At 35.0% G+C, this 20,395-nt stretch overlaps 1 protein-coding gene across 2 annotated transcripts in view; it reads left to right on the top strand.

Annotated features, from left to right (window-relative positions):
• Positions 1 to 2,353: 2,353 nt before the first annotated feature.
• Foxp2 (forkhead box P2) overlaps positions 2,354 to 20,395 on the top strand; it is a 465,778-nt gene continuing 447,736 nt past the window's right edge. For both annotated transcript variants that reach the window (XM_032906928.1, XM_032906929.1), the window contains exon 1: positions 2,354 to 2,408. The gene's annotated coding sequence lies outside the window, so the exon portion shown is untranslated. The remainder of the gene's footprint in view (positions 2,409 to 20,395) is intronic.

Raw genomic sequence — 20,395 nt, 5'->3', positions numbered from 1 at the left:
AGTTCACTAGTGGTCGTGACCCTCCTTATAGGAGCTGGCAATTGAACATTGATCATCTGAAAGAGCAGAAAGTACTCTTAACTGCTCGGTAATCTCTATAGCTACCCTCTTTTTAAAGTCATTTATCTTATTTTATGTGTATGAGTGCTTTGCTCATTTGGATGTGTGTGCATGGTATGCACGCTAAATTTCTGCAGAGGTCAGAAGGCACTTGGTCTTTTGGGCCAGGAGATGTAGATGATTGTGGTTGATGGGAACCAGATCTGAGCATTCTGTAACCCCAGGAGGTGCTCATAACCACTGAACCGTCTTTCCAGACACATTTTATCTTTCAAAGCAAGTTTTATTAAAAAAGCAAATTGCAATTATTTGGGCACACAAGTGTTTGTGCTTGTAAGTGCATATGTTGTATGTGCAAGGTACTGCATCTTTGGTGCATGTGTTGTAAATGCATATGTACATGCCCTGTGTATACCTGTATATGTTGTTTGCAAGTTGTGAATGTGGTGTGTGTATGTTGAATGTGTGTGGGGTGTTGTGGTTTCTTTGTCCATTTTCACATCTAAATGTAACTTTAGCCATACTGAGGCTCTGCCCTGTAGGGGCATGACATACTCTTCTCACATATCTGGTACTTACATACGGCATGAACTAGAACAAGCATTGCTGTAAAGGACCTAATAGACCAGGTTAACCAAAACCTGCTGATACCATTCACCCTTTGACAGCTCAGAAGGCTCTAAAAGAACTTGCACTGAGCTGCAGCTACTCAGAATATTACCGAACCATTTTTTTTCCTCTTCTGAGAAGTATAGAAAGCTACCTGTTTTGAGCAGCCGCATGGATATGTTGATATAGAAAGTGCATATCAGTAAGTCTTAATAATAAGACTTTTAAATTAGTCCAGGATTAATTGGCTCTTCATAAAACAAAGCAGAGCAGCTTTTCTCTCACCCTAGAAATCTAATCAGGACAGTGTTTTCTCACATAATACTATTCAATCTTTGGTGATAAAATTTGTATTGTTATTCCTTTCTCAAATTATCTTAAGTTACACCAAGTCAATGGAGCAAGGAAAGAAGCAGATTGTGATTAGACAAATGTTTTGAAGAGGTAGTTTTTCCTTTGCATAAAATTTAGTCTTGTATCTAGTTAGTATGCTATTCATATTGATTTATATTGCTTAAAATTTCCAAAAGGTAAAGAAAGCCACGAATCCCTCGTGTAATGTATTTGTTTTCTGAGTGGAAAAACAGTTTAAAGTGTTATCATAAAACTTGCGCCAAACATCAATATTTTATTTCCAGTTTTGGCCTAAAGGTAGCCCTCTATATTGTAATATGACCTAGTGTAAGAAACTGAATGTTTTTTAAAGTCACCAGAAATAATCTGGCATCTGGTACGAATTGAAGACATTTGTCTTAATGTGTAATTTTAATGAATCAGGAAATTTCAGCTTTCAGAAACTTTCATTTTTAATAAAATTTGTATAATATATTGAATTCTTTTAACCTAATGGATGTTTGTGACACCAAAGAGTAGATATTCGTATAGCAAGTCCCACTTTCTTATAAAGAAATGACTGTGTATATCTTAACACCTAATAGATTTATTAAGGAATTATGATAAAATTAGACACATCTGCATAATGTATTCTAATTTGCTCAGGGTGCCTTACATGAGCAGCCATTTTCTAAGCTTGGTTCCATTTAAAAATAAATTCTTCTCTAAATTTTTTGTTCACTTATAAACCCGTTCTACATTTTTCTGGTCTATCTTAGGCTTTTGAAATCATCTCTTTTTATTACTGCATTAAAGTTTTTTAAAATGGATTTTCCTTTACACTTTTCTAATCACCCTGTCATTCTTTAGCCTTGAGATGTTAAAATGAATGAGTAAAAATATTCAAAACCTAATTGTCTCAGCCAGTCCATCCAGAGTCATGGATTTGCAAAATTATGTCAGGCTTTTAAAAATACATTTTGTAGGCTTTTCTAGTCATTTAGATTTTAATATTAATGTTCTCTTGTTCTGCTGCTTATCTGTGAAAATTAAAATGTATATAAATGTGGTTTTCTTTTAGTGGTGTTTAAGTACTTGGTTTTTATTGATTATGATGTTCGACAAGGCAATTCCTACAATTCTGTTTACCACAGCTCTAACACAAAATAGATTAAATTTTCTACTCCCCAATAGTAAGGAAAAATTAGTTGGATGCATTTTATCATGATTGATTAAAAATATACTTTCTCCCCAGATCAAACAAGTAAGAGAAGTCCGTTGAAGTCTGATCTTCACCTACTGTGTATAAAAATAAAAAGAATATTCCAGAGAAGGAAAGAGTGAAGCACAAACAAAGATTAAGACGTTTAGATCCTGGGAGAAGACCAAAGTCAACCCACCCACATGTAAGTCATTGTATTTTTATCCCTCACGGTGCTTTTCTACTCCGGTTTTATTAGTAGAGTGTAGTATGTTGACAATATTGTTTGCACTATGTCCACAAATCTGCAGTTGTTTGTTTAGTAACTCGGCATTCTGATTTGCAGTAATATTTACTAACTCAATCTAAGATGATTCATTAGAATAGTGTTCAATAAAAGGTCTCAATGCACTTTCTCATGGAAAACTGTTGAGGACTTGAGAGTGTTCTGATACAAAATGTATTATTTAATTTAATATTAGCAGTAGTGCCAATTATATTATTTTTGCTTCAAACTGTGTTTTTTCTTTGCTCTATTTCTTTATATCTGAGAACAAGACTATTGTAATGTGTCCGTTAAAACCCATCACTTGGTAAGACACCTCTCACACTGAGTTGATTGGACTGATATTTTATTCTTAGACTACTGTAAAATGTATCAATTATGTCCGCTTAGTGCAGTGGAAATACCGTACGTTATCTTTTTGGAACATCTTTTTATTCTTTTTCTTTTATTGAAAATAGCTTTTATTCTAACATAATATATCCTGATTATAGTTACCCCTTACTATATTCCTCCTAGTGCTTCCCCATTTCTCTACTTATCTGATCCATCCACTTTCTGTCTCTCATTAGAAAGCAAATAGACTTCTGCAGGATAATAAATTATGCAGCAAAATATTATAAGATAAACCTGAAAACAATATATTATAATAGCATAAAACCAACAAATTGGAAAATAACACAAGCAAAGTCATACGAAACACATATAGATAGACGGAAGACCTACTTCTTTGTACACTTGGCAATCCCATAAAAAACACTGAACTGGAATTCTTAATATATATTCAAAGAATCCCTAACATAAAAAGACACACACACACACACACACACACACACACTATTATAAAGTGAAAAAATGAATAAAAGAAATAAAAGCCCAGATATCTATCATGAGACAAAGAACTTTGAGTAGTATACATTTTACAATAGTCTAAAGATACAATGTCTTTTTAAAAAAAAGATTTATTTATTTATTTATTTATTTATTTATTTATTTATTTATTTATTTATTTATTTATTTATATGTGTATGCTGTAGCTGTCTCCAGTCAAGAGGGCATCACATCCTATTTCAGATGGTTGAGAGCCACCAGCTTGTTGCTGAGAACTGAACTCAGGACCTTTGTAGTGTAGTCAGTGCTCTTAACCACCAACACATCTCTCCAATCTCAGAATACATTGCCTTTGAGTTCATTTTCTGTTGGCCATCTAGTGCTGGAAAGAAGCCTACACTTAAGAGTATTTTGTTTCCCCTGTGAGTTTCACTTGGGAAAATTAATTCTTACTACAAATGGGTATCAATTGGAGATTGCTTTGTGGTTTCAAATTTTGGCGTGTGTGCACTCCTGCGCTCAGTTCCAGACCTCTAATAGGTTCACTGCCATGCGCTTTCAGCCTCAGTTCCCATTAGTTTACGTGTGTATTTACCGTGTTGACTAGAGGACCTTGGCTTCCACGGTGGCTTCCATCCCCTCTTTCTCTTAATATTCTTTCTGTCTCCTGTTCTTCAGGGTTCCCTGAAGTTTGAGGGGAGGGATTTAATGGAGACATCCCATTTAGGACTGTGTATGTAAAGTCTCTCGTTTTCTGCAGATCTGTCTGTAGGACCCTGGATTTGCTTCCCATCTGCTGTAGGAGGAAGCTTCTGATGGCTGAGCAAGTCTCTGACCTGAGTAGAGCCAAATGTCACCCGAGACTCACTTTATCGCTGTTTTAATGTAATTTTGCTTTGTTTATTTTCAAACAGCAGATTTAGTTTTATTCTAGATAACTGGACTATTTAGTCTCTGATTCTTGGTCACCTAGGCAGTGTCCGGTGTGGTTTCCATTTCTTATAGTGGGTCTTCAATCAAATCAAATATTGGTTGATTACTCCCATAGGACTTGTGTTGTAGCCAAGACTTTAAGTAGTATATTAAATAGGTATGTAGAGAGCTGTTACCTCTGTTCCTCTTTATTTAAGTTAATATTAGCTATGGGCTTCCTGCATGGTGCCTTTATTATGTTTAGAAATGTTCTTTGTGTCCTTAATCTTTCCAGTCTGTTTTTTATGAAGGGTTATTAGATTTTGAAATGGTTATGTAAGTAGTTTTCTCTGTTTGTTTCTATGATGGAATCCATCTATTGATTTCCATGTATTGAACGATCCCTATCTCTGGGATGAAGCCTACTTGATCATTCAGGGCAATCTTTTTATGTATTCTTCTACCCATTTTTAGTATTGTTTTGAGAAATTTTGAATCTGTTTTGATGGTGTAATCTGTAACTTTCTTCCTTTTTTATTGTTTCTTTATGTGATTTTAGTATCAGGGTAACTGTAAGCCTCATACAATGAATTGGGCAGTGCTCATTGTGTTTCTATTTTGTGCAATAACTTGAGAAGCATTGGCATTCATTCTTTCAAAGTACGGCACAATTTCGTTCTAAAACTTTCTGACACTGGACTTTTTCAGAATGAGATGCTTAATAATTCTAGTGAAATATGAGTATTTCACTAGAGGTTATAAATCTGTTTAGATTACCTATAAGATCTTGATTTAACTTTGATAACTGGTCTATGTCAGCAGAATCGACTTTTTTTATTTTTATTTTTTCCAAATTGATGGAGTACAGATTTTTAAAGTTTTTCCATATAATTCTCTGGATTTCAATGGTATCTGCTGTTATATTCCCTTTTGATTTCTAATATTATTAATTTAGATATCCTTTTACAGTTGATTTGGATATCAAGTAGGAAATAAAACTCTGTTTTATCGATAATCTATGTTGTTTTTGTGGCTGTTTCTGTTTTATTGATTTTAGGATTGAGATTGACAATATTGCCATCTATTTGATTCAATTGTGATTTCTTCTTTTTGTTATAGAGCTTTTAGGTGTGTTGTTAAGTTACTAGTATGAGATCTCTATTTTTGTAATGTAGGCATTCAGTGCTATGAATTAGTCTGTCAAAATTGACTTCAATAGATTCATAAATTTAGATATGTTGGGTATTCATTTTCATTCAATTCTAAAAAGTCTTTAATTTCTTTCTTAATTTCTGCCCTCAGCCATTTTTCATTCAATAGTGAGTTGTTCAGTTTCCATGAGTTCTGGAGCTTTCTGTTGGTATCGTTGTTGTTGGTATTCAGCTTTAATCTGTGGGAGTCTGATATAATACATAGAATTATTTCAATTTCATTGCATTTGCTGAGATTTGCTAGTGTCTGAGTATGTGGTCCTTTTGGAGAAAGTTCCACTAGGTGCAGAGAAGAAGGCATATTCTTCTGTGTTTTGGTGAAATGTTCTGTAATATCTGCTGGGTCCATTTGGATTATGATGTCAGTTAGTGTCAGTTTCTCTCTGTTTAGTTTTTGTCTAGATGACTTGGAAGCAGATTATTGAGGTTTTCCACTATCAGTATTTGAAGGCCAATATGTGATTTAAGCTGCAGACGTGTTTTTATTTGTTTGTTTCAAACTTTGGTGCCCTTGAGTTTGAGCCATAGATGTTAAAAATTGAAATGTCATCTTGGTGGAATTTTCCTTTAATGAGTATGAAGTGTCCTCTATCATCTGTTTTGTTTTGGTTTAAAACTTAATTTGTCAGCTATCAAAATGATTCTACCAACTTTATTCTTATGTATATTTGCTTCATATATTTTTTCCAATCATTTTCTTAACCCAAGGTTGTGTCTACTCTTGACATTATGTTGTTTCTTGTTTGCGGCTGAAAAGAAATCTTAAAAGATATGAATTAATGATTACACGTAAACATGAAAATTTAGTCACTATCGAGAATTTGGAAGATGCAGGATGCTTTAAGCTACTACTTAAGACTTAAGACTTAAGAGGGCATTTAAATCTGTTAATTCAGTGGCATCACTCATTCATTGGTCTTGGGTTGATGGTACATTGGAAGACATCAGTCACAGATGTCTTTACTGGTACTCGACTCAAATGTAGTAGCAACAATAATATGCTTCGATCTGAGAAACTAATGTTAAACAAATTAGCCAGAAAAATGGCACTGCCTCTTTTTTTTAAATGTAAAATTCCCAAATTAAATTTTCTATTTTATGAACGCAAGATGTATTTACAATGAAAATTAGGATAGTTGTTTCATTTTAGATAGGTGGTAAATTAAAGTTGGCACTGCAGAACCTTCTGGTACCCTGAGATCACTCATTTCATCTACCAAGTTGATACTTGCACAGATGCTTGCTTTATGAATAACAATTGGTGAGATGTTTTATGCTTTTCTGATAGCATCAAACACAGGTAAGGATGTCTACTCTCTATGTTGCTGTTCAACATCCTACTAGAAACTCAAAGGTAAGCAAAGAAGTAAAACAGAAATCACAAACTTTCAGATTTGGAAGGAAGGCAATGAAACAACATGCGACACTGGCCATGGAAGACAGCATTGTCTCTAGAGTGAGTTGCCTAGACTCATCACCACCAATAAGACATGGAAACTGAAAAATGCTTGCAGAAAGATCTTCTATGATTATGGTTTATTTTCATTCTCTTAATATTTTTTGAGTATGAATGTGGGCACATGAGCCACAACACACTCATGGAGGTAAATGGACAACATTAGATTTTGGTCCTCACATTGCTTGAGATAGGATGTTTTGGGTGCGTATTTGGTAACCAGGTCACCTGGCCTGAAAGCTTCTGAGAATTCCTTTCTCTCTGTCTCACTTAGGTGCTCTGGGATAACAAATACTTGTTACCACATCTTGCTTTCTGTAGGGTCCAAAGATCCAAATTTCTGTTCTTACACTTTGAGATCAAGTGCTTTGCCATTGAGCCATATCTTCAACCCCACAATTTCTTTTGTGAACAGTGATAAATTAACACTTCAGTTTACATGTAAAGGCAAAATAGTCAGCACGTTTAACATACTCCCTAAGATGAATGACTCCACAATTCAAGTGCAAGACAAGATATATCTGTAATAATCAGTAAAACATGGCATTATTTAAAGAGTGGATATATATATATATATATATATATATATATATATATATATATATGAAAAAGAACAAACAATTCTGGAATAGACTCAAGCCATATGATTCTCTTATCTTTGATAAGATGGTAAATGCATTTCAGGAGGATAGCCTTTTCAATAAGTATTGTTCAATAGACATATAACAATATTTCTAAATGAGATCTAGCCACAGCATTTCACCTTTTACAAAATGAGCCGAAAATGGGATTAAAAAACTAGAAGAAAACATGGAGAAGTTATACTCTTAGATTTGTTGAGGATGTTTTAGATATGCACTAAAAGCTTGTTTTATGAGAAAAAGGTATGTGATTACCGCTGTTAACAGAATGAACATGGACTACAGACTGAGAGAATGTTGTAAACGATTTCTGATAAGTACCTTGTAACTTAAGTAACAATGTTTAAAACTCAATAACTAGCTTAATAGGCAAATCTGGGTATGGAATATATATCATGATCCCAGTACTGCTAAAGCAGGATCAAACAGATCCATGAGGGTGTGACTAAACTATGAACTAGTCAAATGATATCTAGGCAAATGAGATGTCTTTTTTTCATAAAACAACTTTAGTGGTGTGTCTCTAATCTCCACTCTCTCTCTCTCTCTCTCTCTCTCTCTCTCTCTCTCTCTCACACACACACACACACACACACACAAACATATACACACACTCAAATACATCATATGTACAAACATACACATAACACACCCTCAGTCACACATATCACACACACACATACACACACAATACAAACATTTAGATCATAAATATACAATGGGTAAGGTTTCTAAATACATCACAAACTAAATAAAATACATATACATAGATGATTTGTAAGATGATCATCATTTTTCTGCATCATTAGAAAATAGTTATGAAGACAACGAAATACCAATACAGACCCATTAGAATGGCTAAATTCACGAACACCCGGGATAACAAAAAAAGACAAGTATTTAGAATAATGGGTGTGTTGATGCATTGCTCTTGGAATGTAGAGTAGTAAATGTGCTTTAGCAGTTGTAACATTTTCCTAATGAGGGTAAACATAGGCTTAACTTAGGAACGAGTAATTAATTGTATTCCATAGTATTTAGACAAATGAGTTAAAACTTATGTCACACAAGAGTGTTCCTGGCAGGTTGTTTTATTATCTGCTAGGGATTGAATCTAGGACCTGACGTGTGCTGAGCTGTGTGTACTGCTAAGCACAGTCCTCAGCCCGGGGTGTAGCAAAGTGAGCTATGTTAACTTGGTTAAGCAGCCCAGCTTTCCTTCAGTCAGTGAGTGAAGAGGTAGGCGAGCTGTGATATGTACAGACGATGTTTTATTTAGTTATGATTCAATAATAAAAGAAATGAGCTACAAAGCCACAAAGACATAGACGGCCCCAAGATACAGATACATATCGTTGAGTAGAAGAACCATAGGAAAACACTGCATATAATATGAGTTCATATATAGGACTCTCACAGAAGAGAAAAGCATAGACCTAGTGTTTTTCAGGAGTTAAAGAAGAGAGAAATAGGTATTTAAGAGTAGTGGACTTGTTTGTAGGATAGTATGATGGACAACTAACAAAATGTATTTATCTAAGCCCAATGAAGTGTTAAGATTAAAGAGTTAAGGAAGTGTAAATTTCTGTGTTATCAAACTGTAGCGAGGTTTGTGAACAGATTGACAGAAGTCACGTGGAACCATGCTCCCCTTACCGGAAGCTCTTCCTGTTGGGGAGGAGATGGAGTGAGGAGGGTATGCACCGGACTTTGCTTAACTTTCCCAAAATCTGATAAGATCTAAATCACCAGCGACATTAATCAAAATAATTGTGCTGTGCAGCCTTATTTTAGAGTCTTTTCTGAATGTCTAATGTAATTCAGAGTAACACAGAATTTAAGAGGCAATCACCATAATTTTTGTTAAGCAGAATTCAGGAAAGCTAAGATAATTTCAAATTTAATCCACTCAATATGAATATTCAAACTTAGAAAGATGGAATTTATTAAATTAGTATTTTGTGATACTTCATAAGACCTTGTTTTATTTGGAGAAAGTACATGTGGGAGCAGATCTCTACTTGTACATATTTACTAAATTTGAGGAAAATTTATGTGCCGAGAATAATCTTGCTTTGAGATTAGGTAAAAACAAATCCAAAAAATTGAAATAAACTTTAATAACATTAAATACGAAAGTATTCATTTTGATGTTACTGACTGCTTATTCACTAATTAATTTGTTGTTTCTTTGCAAATTTCCAACTCTGTTGACAGATTCTTCTTATATAGCACAGGGTGACCTTCAGCTCATGGTCTGGGACACACACACACACACACACACACACACACACACACACACACACACACACACACACACACACACACACACACACACACACACACACACACACACACACACACACACACACACACACACACACACACACACACACACACACACACACACACACACACACACACACACACACACGTGGGTCTTTTGTTTATTTTTCATTTATGTGAGTCTTAATGTTGAAGTTATGATGATACGTTGGAAAAAATGAAAATAAATCGAACACCCTTTCATTTTTATACTTCAACTATAATCATATGCTCATGTCCTAAAAGAACCAGACATGCACTTCTTAGCTTTTTTTTCTTTCTCCATCCATCTAAATCCTATGGTTTTTACTTATTCTTTAATTTTCAGAAGTGTCATTTGGTTAAAATTTTCAAAGAAGTAATACAATATTATTTATTTGTTATTAAGAGAAACCAGGATTATTATTCAAGGAAAATGAAAAATACAACCCCCATATCTTCAAGCTCTAGATATAGTTAGGCTCAAAACAATCATCTAGAAAAATGCATTTGTTGCTATTGCATTTTTCTTTTTTTACATTTTTTTTTGTTTCTCTGAAAACTTGGCATTTTTAAAATATCTAAGACTTTGATTTGTCTTGGCCAAATCTCAGATTACCAGGGACTTGAATTTTGAACATATTCAACTAAGAATTATCTTTGTAGCAACTTTTCCTTTGCCATATTGATTTTTGGGACTAAAATCAGATTTTTTTAAAAAAAAAACTAGCTATGTTTCTTCCTGGTGCCAAGGTGCATTTTTTTTCTAAGCAAAGCTTAAATCAATGCAGATAGGCTTCTTAAAATTTAGCTGAGCTTCCTCTGGAGGGGCAAACTCCATTTGGACTTGACTTACCTTCATTCAAGTATTTGCTATATCACTTGTAATTTATATTATGGGTAAGTCTATATGTGAAAAAAAATGTAGAGTATTACATGAATATTAACCGAGCAAATATAGAATGTAACTGCAAAGAACAGTCATTAATTCCATGTAATGCCCTCTTTCTTCCAGTCTTATTTGGTGTTTGTACATAAATATGCATGTGTTTGGAGTACATATTCTTTTATACATACATATATGCATTTCATATGCCTTTTTCAAAAATATATATACTATTACATGTGATGTTTTATTTATGGAGACATTTATTCTATTTTTAAAGTTCTGAAGCAGAATTTCTCCTGGAAATGATACAGTTTGGGAATTTGAAAAATATGGATTCTATCACCACATGGAAATATTTGAAAGCTTATTTCTTGGTGTCCTAAATTTTATATAGCTTTATATTAACCTACCGGGAGTATTCTTTAAAACGTTCTGATAGGCATTTATATTTATTTTCAAACTCCCAGAAGTGTGGAAGAATAGTAGTATTTTTTTCCTAAGTGCACAATTTAGAGAATAATGAAGTACTATGTCTAGATTAGGCTTCAAAACCATGTGATCTGAGAAGATGTACAATGGGAAAAACAAAGGAATGTATCCATTAAAAGTTCCAAAGGAGAAGTGACTTGTCAGTTTTGACAAGTCAGGAACGTGATCTAGGAGTTTGGAGCTTTCTGAAAACCAGTCTGGTGCTGTCCATTGGCCTTAGTGTTCGTTTATTGGCAATGTGTCATCTTCTTGGAGAGCACTGTGCTCCTGCCTTTTTACTGAGTCGGATCTTTGTATGATAGAAGTTCATCAAATTGTAGTATAATATCTCTCATCATCTCTTATTATGCTCTAGATTTTTCCAGCAGAACAGCAGTTGATATCTTAAGGCAGTAGCACATGTCTCTTGCGTATCTTCTTTGAACTTGTGTTTTCTGATTGTTGAATACTGAGGAAGTCTTACCTGAAGCCTTCTCTCAGATGCTAAAGTGAGTGTTGTTAAAACCAACGACAACCATCACCACCACCACCACCACCACCACCCACCATCACCACCACCACCACCACCACCACCACCACCACCACACCACCACCACCACCACCACCACACAACAACAACAACAACAACAACAACAGACAACAGCAGCAAACTCCAGACTGTTTAAATGGAAGCATGAAATCCCTCAGCCTAAATATAAATATATATTTATTATAAAAAGACTAAACTCTTAGAATTAGATCATAGTTCCTCTTTTTTAAAAAATATTGGTTATTTTAGTTATTAAATTTCAAATATTATCCTTCTTTCTGTTTTCTGTGTAGCAAGCCTCCTATCCCACGCCTCCCCCTGCCTCTATGAGGGTGCTCCCCCACACATCTACCAACTCTGCCTCACCGCTCTATCATTTCCCTACACTGGGCATCAAGCCTTCACAGGACCAAGGACTTCCCCTCTCATTGAGGCCAAATAAGGATATCTTCTGCTATATATGCAGTTGGAACCATGTGTTCCCCATGTGTATTCTTTGGTTTGTGGTTTAGTCTCTGTGAGCTCTGGGCTGTCTGGTTGGTTGATATTGTTGTTCATCCTATGGGGTTGCAAAGCCCTTCAGCTTCTTTAGTCCTTCCCCTAACTCCTCCATTGGGGTTTCCCGTGTTCAGTCCGATGGTTGTTTGGGAGCATCCTCATCTGTATCAGTAAGGCTCTGACAGAGCTTCTCAGTAGACAGCTGTATCAGACTCCTGTCAGCAAGCACTTCTTGGCATCAGCCATAGTTCTTTTTTTTCTTAAAACTAGTCAAATCTGTATTTTCAGCTTATCTTCAAAATTTAATAACAAGAGTTTAACCTAAAAACTCTTTTGTGGGGGGTTTGAATAGGCTTAGCCCTCATAGACTGGTGTGTTTGAAAGTTTAACCCATAAGGAGTGGCTCTAATAGGAATTGTGACTCTGTTAGAGCTGGGGGTGGGAAGAAATGTATCTCCGTGTAGGCAGGCTTTCATGGCTCTTATGCTCAAGCTTTGGTCCACGTGGAATCCAAGCTCCTTCTGGTTGACGTCAGATCAAGATGTAGGACTCTTGGCTCTTCCATGTCTGCTTGCCTGGGCGCTGTCGTGCTTTCCACCGTGATGATAATGGAATAAACCTCTGAAACTGTAAGCCAGCCCCCATAAAATGGTCGCCTTTTTAACAGTTGCCTTGTCGTGGTGTCTCTATAGCAAAGAAACCCTAACTAAGACACTTCTTGAAGAACCCAAAGGGCATGGTAAGCCCTGTTCCCGTCTGAGTCTATTTGCAAGTTAGTGACGCAAAGTTTGCTCAAGCAAGGAGCAAGAGTATTTCTGGAAACTGGAGCTCTTTTTTTGCGGAGGTTTGCACTCAGAATCTGTGGATCTGACATTTGTATCTGTACAACTACTCCTCACACGCCCCGTTTTTATTATAGAATTTGGGAATGCGTAAAGATGGGAGAAACTGGTCTTTGGTTATATGTTATGGAATGGTTTGAAAAATCTGTCTTCAGCATACATGACCCGGTGACCGTTTTCACTTAACTTACTTAACTCTCTAATGATTTACTGTTATCCAACTTAAAGGCCCCGAATTTGTTCTTTAAATAAGAAAATGAAAATTTTCCATATCTGAGTTATATTTTGGGTTTGGCTAAAGGCATTAAGTGTATTAATTAAAATTTTTATTTAAATACAAACCCTTCATGTCAGGTAGCATTAACTGTTAAAAAGGGCATTGTTAGAATGTAGTTAGGGATTATGATTAAGAAACTGGCAGTTGTACTACCCAAAGACTATACATGGACTGACCCTGGGCTCCAACCTCATAGGTAGCAATGAATAGCCTAGTAAGAGCACCAGTGGAAGGGGAAGCCCTTGGTCCTGCTAAGACTGAACCCCCTGTGAACGTGATTGTTGGGGGGAGGGCGGTAAGGGGGAAAGGATGGGGAGGGGAACACCCATTTAAAAGGGGAGAGGGAGAGGTTAGGGGGATATTGGCCTGGAAACCTGGAAAGGTAATAACAATTGAAATGTAAATAAGAAATAACAAATTTAATAAAGATGGAGAAAAGAAAAAAAAAAAAAGAAACTGGCAGTTGTAGGTTCTTCTCCAAGATCCGTGACTTCAGTACTCCTGGGGGTTGGGTAGCATTCCAGAGCCAGGCTTGGCTTTCCTCTTGTTGCATGGAGTTTAGTTCTAACAAGAGAGCCGGTAGTTACTACCAAAGCATGAGTGCCACCAATATATCTTTAGGGTTACTATGCGATGCTGGTAATTGTTGTGGTTCACAGGCATCATGCATGGGTAGGACTGCTGGATGTGTCCTCCTGGGAAAGCATGCTTGGACCCTTCTGGTTGTATGAAACCTAGACCTCAGGGCAAAAACTCCCAAGCAGATTAATCTGATCTGAGTAACTGGCTGTGAATCCTTTTCACTACGATATTAAAAAAATAATAAAAAAATAATAATAATAAAAGAAAAAAAAGGATCCCAGAGCTATGGCTTTCTTTCAGATTTGCATTCTGAAATGATCTAAAATGAGATAAAATAAAATAATACACAGTCACACAGCGTGATTTGACACTTGTTAACATTTCGTTTTATTTCTTTGGATTACATTAAAAAGCAATGCTATGAATACATGCAGAACTATGTCTCCATAGATTGCTGCTTTCTCCCTCTAGAATTATTTATTATTTGCTTACAGAAGATCAAATTTATTTATATTTTTACTTTTGAGGTTATATTTTTATACACACATATGACAACATATCGAATCAGTACTTCTAAAAATAGAGTCTACAGCATATATGTTGAAAAACAGGTTTAAGCCTTTTAAATATTTTTATAGTAAACATACCACTTGTTGAATTCTACTCATCAGTAGCAAACTACACAAATTATAAACATGCATTTTAATAAATTTTCATGATATAAGTACACGTATGTAAACAGTACTCAACTCATGAATTAGAACTTCAATCATCTAGAAGTCTCCCCTTCCCCCATCACTCATTGTGGTGCATTAGTGTCACTCATGCCTTAAGCAAGGTAATCAGATTTTGACCTTTAACATCGATCAGTTTTAAGCTTTCTATAAAATAACATCACTTGATTTAGCTTGCTTTTCTGCGCCTGGTTTCCTTTCTCGGGATTAGCTTTTCATGTTTCCTTCTTGGTGTCATGTGTAGTAAGTCCCGTGCATTCCATCTGGTATCACTCCAGTTGTGTGAATATACCACCATTTATTTAGATTCCTTCTATTTTGAGTAACTTGTCTTATTCTCTTGCCTCTTGGTGCTTAGGAATAATACTGCTCTGAGAAGTTATAATGCATGCATTTTACATAATGGACATATCCTCGTGTAGCATTATGGATAGTGCTATACTGGTTAGTCCTAAAACCAACTAAAGGCTTGGGAAGGACATTATTAAGAAATTGTCTCATCCTATTCACCTGTGTGTTTTTATATGGGAGCCATTTTCTTTTTTACAAGATTTATTTATTTTTAATTTATACACGTACACTGTAGCTGTCCTCAGACACAACAGAAGAGTGCATTGGATTCCGTACAGATGGTTGTGAGCCACCGTGTTGTTGCTGGGAATTGAACTCAGGAGCTCTGGAAGGGCAGTCAGTGCTCTTAACTGCTGAGCCATCTCTCCAGCCCGTGGCCCATTTTCTACTTGTTAAGTGATATAGGAGCACACAGACCTCTCTGGGAAGTGCTAGCCATAGGCAGGTGAGCCTGGATGATATAAGAAAGATTGGTGAGCAAGCCAGGGAAAGAAAAGCTTGAATCAGCATTCTTCCATGTTCTCTGATTTAGTTCCTTACCCCAGATTCCTGTCCTGAGCTCCTGTTCTGACTATGGCAAGGAAATAACCCCCTTTTCTCTCCCAGTTGTAGTATTTTATCACACCCACTAAGAAAGTGGAAGTATCAGCCTTTAGCCTGCATTAAAGTTCATGGGCATCAGCGTGTCCTCCTCACGTGTAGACAGTCTATGCTGCTGTCTATAGACAAATGGCAGTTTACCCCGCTACAGCCAGCCTAGGAGAGTCCATGCTGCTCTACGACTTGTCAAAATTTTTGCTTATGCCAGTTTGGTGGGCAAAGCTTACGAAGTATTTTGCATGTCTGTGCACCTGAAGAGAATTCTTGTATCACAGGAATAAATTAGCACGGTTGTTTTATAATTTTTCGGCACTGAATTGACAATAAGTTTTCATTTGCCCTTTTTCAGATATATTGCATCAAACATCTATATCACATATGTCCATAAATATTTATGTCATCTGTATTTACATATCTGCGTCATTTATATCTACCTCTTATGAACATTTTTAAGGACTATGATATTCTAGTCCTTAAAATGGTTTATGATGTTGGGTTATGTACTTTATAATGTTTATATTTTCTTTTTTTAGTATTTTCATCTTTAATTTTTTGATTAATACTGAAATTATTATCATATATGCACTATGTTCTGTTTGACTATGTTTCTATACTATTGAATAGTTGAATACAGATATTAAACTCACACATAACTGGACATGCTCGTTTATTTTATTTTGGAAACAAAAGCACATAAATTAAAGTCCTATGCCAGGCATAGTGTAAAATGTCCATTATCCCATCACTCCGTGGATAACTGACCATTGAAGGCCAGCCTGGGATACAGAGTAAGGCACTGTCTCTAAAAGAGTATAAACCAAAACAATCTACTGTCTTCTTTGTTGTCAAACATAAAAGTTATTATCATAAGGTACGACGTATGAAAAATCTCAATGTAGAATACAACAAAAGACTGTTTATTCTTCCTAACTGATGTTTTATATTCCCTGACTACACTTTGGATCCTCCCCCAAATTTACAATATTTTTATAGGGTACATTGATAAATTTCTCTCTAAAACAATATTTTGGTTTTATTACAGGGCATACAAGCAGCATACAGTATATGATGTTACCTCTATATTGTGCAAAGCTTGTTAGAATGGGCTTGCAGGGACTTAGGTGTAGATGTGATACTCATGACACAACCTGTGCTGTGCACATCAAATGGACGTATTTACTGGTTTGCATAGCTGTCACTGCATTGCCATTGAAGGGCCATTCTAGCTTCTGGTCCGTCAGCTCATCATTCTTTGAACTTCCTTTTGGGTTTGTAAAGCATCAACATTGCATCCTTTGTAATCTTTATTTTTACTTTTTTTTTTAAACTTTAAGTCTTATTACTTACAAAGGTAATTTGGACAATTTAAAGAGCCAGATTTACACACTCTCTGATATTTTCATTGAAGCCCTGATTCTAAGAAAAACAGTGAGATAACTCAAAAATCGGTTTAGTTGATCATATTTTATAGAAAAATAGAGTGTGTTTTTTAAAATAATAGCTATGGATAGCATCAGGATATGAAACATTTCTATTAGTTAGAAGGACAGAGAGAAAGTCAGTGTTGCTACCATGACCAAAGGAAGACCTTTACGCTGCTCTCGTCAGTTTGACACGGTTAGTGAGATGGGTCAGCATTGGTTTCAAAGAAAGAAATCTAATTAGTTTATTTGTTACCATTTTTAAACATAATTTTCATTTTCTCCCAATGCTCTTTTTTCTGAGACCCTTTAATTAGTCTTGATCTAGTCAACCCTTCCTGTCTCTCTTCATATGAGAAGTGTATGTTGCTATACAGAACACAGAGTATATTTTAGTCATCATAACTCTGTTAGTTCACAAACAAATGCATTTTGAATTAATGAGTCAGAGTTAATTTTTAACTCAAAATTCTATTTTAAATTTTGACAGTAGTTATATTGGTATATTTTTTCTTTTCCCCTCCCTTCTTTTCTTCCTTCCTTTTCATTTCTCCCACCTTTTGTCCTCATATCTCTGTAATAATGCACATTGAAGATACTGTAAAGTCCAGGCAGGCTTCACTCACATTTTTGATCCTCATTTCTCAGTCTTTGAAATAGCTGAAGTTATACCTGTACACCCTATGATGAACATCATATAGATTTCTAAAATACTGAGTAAGCCAACGTCCCTTTGTACTCACCCAATTATCATCAAACTGTTTGGCCTTCTTGTTCAGTAAAAAAATATTTTCATGACCTTTCTATCTTTAGGTAATATTTTCTCATGATTTACATAATCTAAGACTGAATTTATTATGTTTTATTGTTTTAAATATAGCTCCTTGAATTAAAATATAGAGAGAGTAGAGCGCTTGCTAGGGAAGTTTGAAGGCCCTGGGTTGGTCCCCAGCTCCAAAAAAAAAAAAAAAAAAAAAAGAACCAAAAAAAAAAAATATAGAGAGAGCATGAATTGAGACAACTTAAGAAATTTAATTTTGGAAGTTTCCATATCAAGGTGAATGGCAATGAGTATGGTGTTTTAATGTATATGCTTATGTAAAAATAATTTATTTTCATTAGATTAAGCAAATCAAACTATAAGGAGTTATCATAGTTTCCAGCTAATAACTGTACTTTTCATGCTCAGTTTGACACCATGACACCAAATGCTGGAGCAATACTGATATGATCAGAATTTAATAAAACACTCACTAATTGAAAACAATTTGATCTTTTCAGATAAGTTCTCCATTTATATTTCAATTAATGGTGAATTTTTGTCTCTTGCCTTGGTCTTCCTTTCTTAGCAGGCCTGAAGGAAGTGGAGACTTGATTATGAGAAGGCAATTCTCATATTCTGAAGCTTTATTGCAGGAGATGTTGTCTAATAATTAGGTACAAATTATTGCATTTAAAGAAAAATAGTAAATAAAAATAAAATATGGCCACTTAATACTGAGTTTATAACTATATTGAATAGTAGTAGTAGTAGTAGTAGTAATAATAATAATAATAATAATAATAATAATAATAATAATAAACATTACTATTTATCTTAAGGTGATAAAGAGACCATAAGTAGTTTTGAACCTATCTCAGTTGGAATTCTTACTCAATTATCCCCTGTGTTTTTGCCTTTAAATCTTTTGATACTTGCTTTCTTTATCAAGTATCATAAACATGATGTTCCTTCGGAGCATCCTGCCAACCATATATATGAAACATCAGTAGGTCATTGTGTTCTTAAGTCACAGATGCCGAATTTGAACCCTCGGACGCCTGATTTTAAACTGAGTATTGATTGGCTTCTTGCCTTGGTCATTGTTTAGTAATTCACCCGAGATAGATAAAAGTGCTGTCTGCTTTAGTTAATTAAACACGATCCTATGTGATTAACAAAAGAACCGACTTGACTGACATACGAGATACGATATGATAGAAAAGTGAAAGATATTCCTGTATACAGAATGATTTGTCTTCTAAGCCAGTTAGATTCAGCCTTGCTTTGTAATATCATAAGATAGCTATGACCCTTGACAAGGTACAAAGCCAGACTTCACTTATAATAGCACATGAGATGAGAAACTCCCATTTAAAAAGACACAGTGGTTACTTACACCTTTAATTTTTTTTTTAGCTTTCTCTTCCATATGCATATTTTCTTGCTTTTACTGAACCCATTATTTTCTTGTATTATATTTTCTTAGAACTTCTGTACATCTAGTTAGCTTGACAGCTATTTATGACATAAATTAATTGGTGGTTTCTTTTCTTTCATAATTCAATTTACCAACAAAACCTCAAATATTTTCAAATAGACTAATGTAGCTGATAATTATTTATGCAAATCAAGAGTTGAAATAAATGCTGTATATGAAAACTGAAACTAACTCTTTGGTAATCAAATATCATTTTTTTTCTTAAATAAGAAAAAAAGTAATACAAGTATACATGGTGCCAAGGAGTGTTCAGTGGTGAAAAAGCAGTTTATGTTGGCTCTAGGCTAGAAGTATGCTTTGCTCTAACATTTAGTTAGTAGCTGATTTTAAATATTTATGCAACTTTATCTTATGACTCATTTTGAGTTTTATTTTTCCATTTCTTTAGATTATTAAAAGATATTCATATTAGAAAAGACACATTTTACTAGCTCTAATAAGGTTTGGGGATAAATGAGTTGAATATAAACAACTATTGTATTTATCCTTCTTTTCGTAAGAAAGATTTTAAGCTGCAGACTGTAGTGATATAGTTAAAAGGACCAATCCCATTCAGTTCTTGAATCTGTCGGTAGAAACAGAATTCTTAAAGTGTATACACAAAAGAGAATATGGCGCTTGTTGAATTTCAAATTGTGTTCACTTGAACAATTATATGACTAACAATATTTAATATTGATCAGAAAAATGGTTCCTTCTTATACATTTATAAATGCACACAGTATAGGCCATCTCTGATAAGAGAGTTGTGGGTACGGTGGGGGGTTGGGGAGAGTAACAGTTGTATTATGTTAAATCTGAGAAAGACTTGCAGTTGGCAGTTTTTCTTTGCAGAATGCAGGGAAGGCTGAAGGCTTTTGTGCAGTTCAAAGAGCACATTCCACAGATACATCAGTTGTTGGTTGCCTGCAGGGATTCTCAGAATCTGGGGTAGCTGAAGAAGAGGTCTGTATCACAAAAGTCCAGGCTGTTGTGCTGTGAATTTGTAAAGAAGAAAATACTTGTAAGCCCTTGAGAAGTTATTTATAAAATTGCTTCATATTATTGGAGTGCATTTTCAACATAGCACTTTTACATCAGT

Source organism: Rattus rattus, chromosome 6, assembly GCF_011064425.1.
Source record: "Rattus rattus isolate New Zealand chromosome 6, Rrattus_CSIRO_v1, whole genome shotgun sequence".
Classification (NCBI taxonomy): domain Eukaryota; kingdom Metazoa; phylum Chordata; class Mammalia; order Rodentia; family Muridae; genus Rattus; species Rattus rattus.
Note: the sequence above shows the minus strand (reverse complement) of the source record. Positions and strands in the feature narration are given on the sequence as shown.